Consider the following 6,372-nt stretch of genomic DNA (forward strand, 5'->3'; position numbering starts at 1 on the left):
CATTTAGAAACAATTTGCATTTGATTCCTATTTATTTTAAACCATTCTTCCCTTAGTTTCTTTGCTGCTGCTTATAGGCATTCTACAAAGCACAAACTCCATTAAGAATATTTTTGCAATATCATATTCATTTTCTGAAATCCACAAATTCCACTCTAGCTTCTGAAGTGAAATATCCAGTGACATAAGTGTACCAAGCACTCACGCAGCTGCTCTCTATCAGCCCACACATTGTTGCATTTACAAAATAAACACCAGTCCAGGATACTAGAGCGTGATTCTCATTATCGGCAGCTTCCATGAATTTTACCTTCGCTCTTGCTTACCTTTGACATCATGTAGTGAAATTTTCAGGCATGAAAATGGTAATTGTACGTATTTCCCCAGATATGTGAAAAAAATCCACACCAAAGTGGAAGGCAATACACCACAAATTCTTGTCATACTATGCTAACTGTCCCAGTCCCATATTAGTTTGTTCTGATGGGAGAATTAGAAAATACGAATGGCTTAGAAAGGTTTTTATGTTTTGATGGTACAGTGTAATTAGCTGTATCTAAACAATAATTAAGAACAGTAACATTTTAGGGTTTGAGAAATCTTGCTGTGGAACAGAATGACAGACTGATTTAATTTATCCTTGATTAAAAATCAATATAGAAAATAAACGAATGCCAACAATGAAGAATACAAACTGAAGAGTAACAGGAGAGCCTGGCTCCAAGCTGACACTTCCCACTAAGACAAACACTATAACAAACCAAAGCTGTTGGGCTGGCACAAAGTGCAGACAGGCATAGAGACTGATGCATTTCAAGGATGATGAATACTGTTATGTAAATACTCCTTCAGTGGAACATTGTTAACACTAAAACCAGCAAGGAAAATGTCAGATGAAAAATGCTTTCTCACAGTCACACAGCACAGAATGGAACTAATCTGGGACCAACTTAACTGTTTTGACAGCAATAAAACCCACATGGAAACATATCTCATATTTTCTGATGAAATCGTGATAAAAGATACGAGATGACATGAGATGAATGAGGGCTGTGAGTTTGGTAAAGCAAAAAACATGACATCAAACATCAAAAGGTCCCTAGAAATGCAATGCTTCCAAAATAAAACATAGATGAAGTTCACTATATTTTTGTGCTATATCTTTGACTGTTGGAGAGAACCATAACTCTGCTGTCTGGTCTAGGTCAATAGTTCTGTGTCTGGTTTTCATTTAAACCTGGACTCTTGGGAATGGGACTACTCTGAAGCATCTAGATATCCTATAATTCCTGATAAAAGGCAGTAGAGGAAGAACTTTTTGTGCTTTCAGTTGTTGAGGGTCTTCTTGTAGGAGGGAAAACAAAAAGAAGCCATGTATTTCACTTCTCATTTATGTAACTGGATATTCCAGAAATTACTAGAACTGACTGAAAATGTTTTGCTGTTCTTTGTGGGGAAGTGATAGAAAACCAAGTTGAGTGAATTTAGATATTGCAAAAATTTGTCAATTTGCCACTGAAAAAAATGCAATGTACCTAATTTATGACATGCTTATTTTACATTTAAATTGTTGGAATATTAATACATATTCTCCTTAATTATCACTGTGTCTCATGGGAGCTGCAGTTCACTTGGTTTACGACAAAATACTTTCTCTGATCTGGACTTTGTGACTGGATTGCACCTAGCTCATCCCTGAGTGATCTGGATTTCTTTACCACAGTAAAATGTGGATAAAGTAGTCTGGGTGGGCTATAAAAAAACTGAGAAAGCGTAATTTCCTTGAAATGTAACTTTAAGAAGACACAGTGAGGACCTTGGTGGCCACACTGGAACACCAAACAAAATGGTTTGAATCAAAACTTCATCCCAAAGTGAAATGTTATTTATTATGCTACAACTCAAACAAGATGTTTAGACATTTCCAAACCCCTTCCTTATTTTTCTTTTGTATTAATAAAAAGTTAGTGTCTTGCTTCTATTTTGAGGTGTTGAGAAGCATTTTAACATATTATGATATTAAATACATAATATCATAATTTTTAGTGGGAAGAAAATCCCAGTTTTTACCAGCTGCTAATGGCCTCTGGAGAGATTCAGGCTGATGAGGTTTGTGATGTCAAACAGCTGTAGATGAAAATATGAGAAACAGTTGACAATAATCAAATAATACAAATGTAAAACTACAAATCTGAGACAAGCACATAATCGTCATGGTATTATTTCATATTATTTTATGTGTTATTTAATACCGTTAAATTGTCATACTCTTAGTAAATTCAAAATAGGAACATACTTATCTGCAGATTTATATTTCAGACAGTAAAGAAATAAAACAACACAATATTTAGTTTGCTTGAACAAACTTCTGAAGATTTTCTTTTTTTAATGTGAAATTGATTAACTGAAAAGAAGGTAATTTATTGAGTTCACCCAGCCAGCAATTTAAGGTGAACAGTTCACAGAAATGACACAATTGTAACCTCTTTTCTTGTGTATGAATTACCTCAGACCAAGCTGTGTAATTTCAAAGTGTGCCTGTAATTAAACATATTTGCTGAACAATTCTAAATCTGCACTTTATTTGCAAAAGCTTTATATACAAATTTAATATTCAAAATTCAAGCTGCTTGGTAGGTCAGTAGGCACATAATATGTTTCCATCTCAGAAGCTTGATTCTTCATATCAAAAATCTGATATGAATCATTCAGAATTTGCTTTTTGCAAATACTCTTCATTAATATGCTCAAAATTCATCAGCATTATTGTTAGTGCGTCTATTCAGCAGAATAGTTACAGAAAGCAAAGAATACCCAGCCCAAATTACTAAAAGGTCTTTGTACCTTTCCAGTGAAAGGAAACCTGGTTGATAAATGGAATCTAACAGCATAAAAGAACAAACTATATACTTACTTAGTTTTTGAAGGAAGAATGATATTAACATACCTGTAATATATGCAAATCCCTTAAATATATATGAATAACTTATATTGCTACTCCTACATATTTTTTTTTCTAACAAAACTCATTGTTCATCTAAATTTTAAATATAAAATGAAAGTATATTTAGTTATGGAGGCTGTATGTATTAGATTTATCTGAATTATTTTGAACCCTAATTTGGAAGAGACATTCGCCAGCTGCTAAGCTACACACTAATATGGGAATCTGTTTACTTAAGCTTTTTTTCAGTTCTACAGGAAATACCACAGAACAATTAAACCCGTGCTTCAATGGGAGTTGCAGTGCATACAGGTAATAACTATATGGAGCTTATTCTCTTACATCTTTATTGTCTGAGTTTCTTTCCTTTTACTGGCAGGCTTGCAGGACTACAAAAGCCATGAAAACTCAATGCTAACTTAAAAGTGCAACCTCTTTTATATTTTTGTACTATGTATCAAGGCATTGTGTACATTAGATAATGAAATGTAGATGAGGCAGAAAAAACACACCTCTGAAAGACTTTCTGCACAAAAGGATGAACACGTAGTTCTTTGCACAAAGCATTAGAAAATACTGTGATATTTTATTATTAAAAATGCTGCTGAAAAGTTTATACATATGTGTCCAGCCATATATATCTTCTATCATTACTTAAGGCAAAAAACAAAAAATTGCAAAACAATAACAGAAGAAACCATTAAACCCTGCGTGCCTCTTAAGGTCAAGAATATAAGCCTGGGAAAGTACTTTTGTTTTTCTTTTACTGTTTGCAAAGTATACTTTGATATCATTATTATAGAATTCTATGAAGACCCTATAAATCTGTTCCCTCTATAAATCATACACCGGTCCAGATGTATCAAATTATGAAATCAACTTGATTGTAATTACTTTTAAAAGCTAAAATCATTCACTTACAGGAACTTTTTTTTTTTTTACCCAAATGTCACAAGCCTGACACAGTACTGTACATATTGCTAGCAGAAGACAATTGGAAGTACTAAACAAATACTGTAATTCACATTACAAACATACCCAACTTATTATGATGCCAAGCATCATTACCTTTGTTTTTCTTTTTTATTTTCCTTTTTTTTTCTTTTTTTTTTCCTTTTTTTTTTTTTTTTTTTAAGAGTTATGAACTGCTGCATCTCAGCTGAGGCATTTCATAGGTGGTGGAAATGGCCTGGTACAAAGTCAGTGCTAATCAACATTATGTGATGGATCAGTAAAAAAAAACCAAACAGTTTTCCTTCTGCTGATTTGCTGCTAGTTGTACTTTGAAGTTGTTGCTTCACCACATTCCAACCTGAGCATCCAAGTCAGGTTTATAGCACAGTTCTTACAGATCAAGGATTATATAAGCCACATGGTCCATTTTCATCATGTCATTAAATTTTTCTTTATTTCTTTCCTTCAGATTCTGTTTTACTGCCTGCTACATCAAGGAATTGTGCAGATGAATAGACCTCAGTGAATCACCTTGTCTTTGATTTTATTTGTAGGGGTGACTTTTCCAAGACTTTTTATTAGAAAACAAAAAGCATAGAAAACAAGAAGAGGTACAAGGCATCTTGTGTTAGATACTTATGGGACATATGATATTGATGCAGCTTAGTTGTGAATTAATAACAGAAAATACATCTGGGATAGTCATGTTCAAGTGCAGACCAATTTGTTCAAATATCTTTGGTTACTATCTCTCAATGATGGAGTAACTCTCAAAGACAAAATATAAAGCAGTCTTCATCTGCAAGAACTCATTTCTAGCTTTTCACATTCAAATCAGTTATTTGAATCAAACCGCTAAGTTCCTTTGTTTGATAGCTCTGCTTGGCCCCTGGTTTCCTAGTGAAGGAAGGGCAGAAGGGAATAATCAGCTAAGAATTTTGCCCTTCCTGAGAGTGATGCTCTCTGTGTTCCATTTTATTCAGATGCAGAACAGCTGACAATGTCTCTCTCCATAATGTTCACCGACTATGGCACCGCTGTGTAATAAATCAGCAAAACCCCTATTTTCTGAGAGGTATGCTTTAAAGCACAAAATAGGAGACTGGGCAGAGAAGTTCTTTATGTACTGATCCTTTCTGAACACTTTAAAAAACATCCAGCCAACCAACCTACCATTTCCCCACTTTCAGATTGTGGTTTTATTTCATGTAGTAAAGCTAAGAAGGTGCTTTTTCAACTGAGATTCCACTGCAACTGCTGGTGAATATAGAGCTAGTTTTCCTCAGGAAAGGCTGGCCAAAACACAGGCTTTCTTTCCTTTTGTCAGGGCACAAAACTATTCCTAATGTATCACATTAACCAAGAACTACAAGCTGGACTCTGAATATATATTATTGGACGTTTCTTGGTTCAGTTCAATGAGCTTAAAATAGTAATTATTTTCTTTTGTGTTTTTTCCTCCATTTTCCAAGACATTGCAGTGTTGCAATTTAACAAAGGCAAACACAAAATTAAATTATAGGAAAAAAAGTTTCAGAAAAGAACAACAATCTCCTATGAATACTTTAACATGCACTAGTGTAACCTGTAAGAGAAAATATGCAGGTCACACAGACAACTGTATCCTCTGCATGACACCATGGCCTCATATAAATGAAACATGTTAGAAAAAACTCATGGTTTTTGTTTACCACTAGTAATTAAGAAGAAATTCCTCCTTTGGGATTGGAGGAAACAGAGGTGATATGACTAATGTATATACACATAGGTCACAACAGAATGCACAATCTTTCTAAAAGCTCTTTTCAAACTGAAAACATCAATAAAAGCTTCTTTTTTTTTGTTTTTAAACTCACAGCTATGTACATTTTTACAAAGTATCTTTAAATATAGTTCAGGCTGGCAAGTCATTTCTTTGCACAGAACTATACATATTTTACTGCATAGTCAGTCCTCCTCTTTTTTTCATTTTTGTTTTTAATAATAAAATTCTATTTTCCCCATCTGGATTACAGCTTCATATGCTGGGTAAAAGCCCGTGGTGACGTCTTTGTTTTAACAAGGGCCATTCATGGTATGGCACATAAAGAATTTTTTTATTATTTTATTTATTAAAAAAAAAACAAACCAAAAAAAAACACCTGTACAGTCACTGGCTCGTGTTCCAGAAGACTCTGCTTTGCTCGTTATACTCAAAACACCATTTTAATTGACTTCTTCTGGCCCAACTTTCAATCAAAGTAGCTGAGATCTTAAAGCAGTATCATTACAGCAATGTACACTTTCACATTTCACAGGGTTTGTAGTTGATCTTTAACACCAGAGAGTTTCTGTGGGAAGGACCAGTAAGAAAATAATTACTGTCCTTCTCTTTTACTTGTTTTTACTTTAGATTTTGACAAGGTGTTCAATGGATGGTATTATAACTTTTTCCTCTTCTTTTTTTTTTTTTTTTTTTTTTTTTTCTTTTTTTC

General features: G+C 33.8%; 1 protein-coding gene across 1 annotated transcript in view; it reads right to left on the reverse strand.

The window, feature by feature from the left end:
* Positions 1 to 6,061: 6,061 nt before the first annotated feature.
* Positions 6,062 to 6,372, reverse strand: part of LOC104461591 (neuroligin-4, X-linked) — a 16,941-nt gene continuing 16,630 nt past the window's right edge. Inside the window, exon 4 of the mRNA XM_010073229.1 lies at positions 6,062 to 6,372. This exon is cut by the window's right edge and continues 877 nt beyond it. The gene's annotated coding sequence lies outside the window, so the exon portion shown is untranslated.

The sequence above is a fragment of the Pterocles gutturalis genome, unplaced genomic scaffold, assembly GCF_000699245.1.
Source record: "Pterocles gutturalis isolate BGI_N339 unplaced genomic scaffold, ASM69924v1 scaffold5902, whole genome shotgun sequence".
NCBI classification, from domain to species: Eukaryota; Metazoa; Chordata; class Aves; order Pterocliformes; family Pteroclidae; genus Pterocles; species Pterocles gutturalis.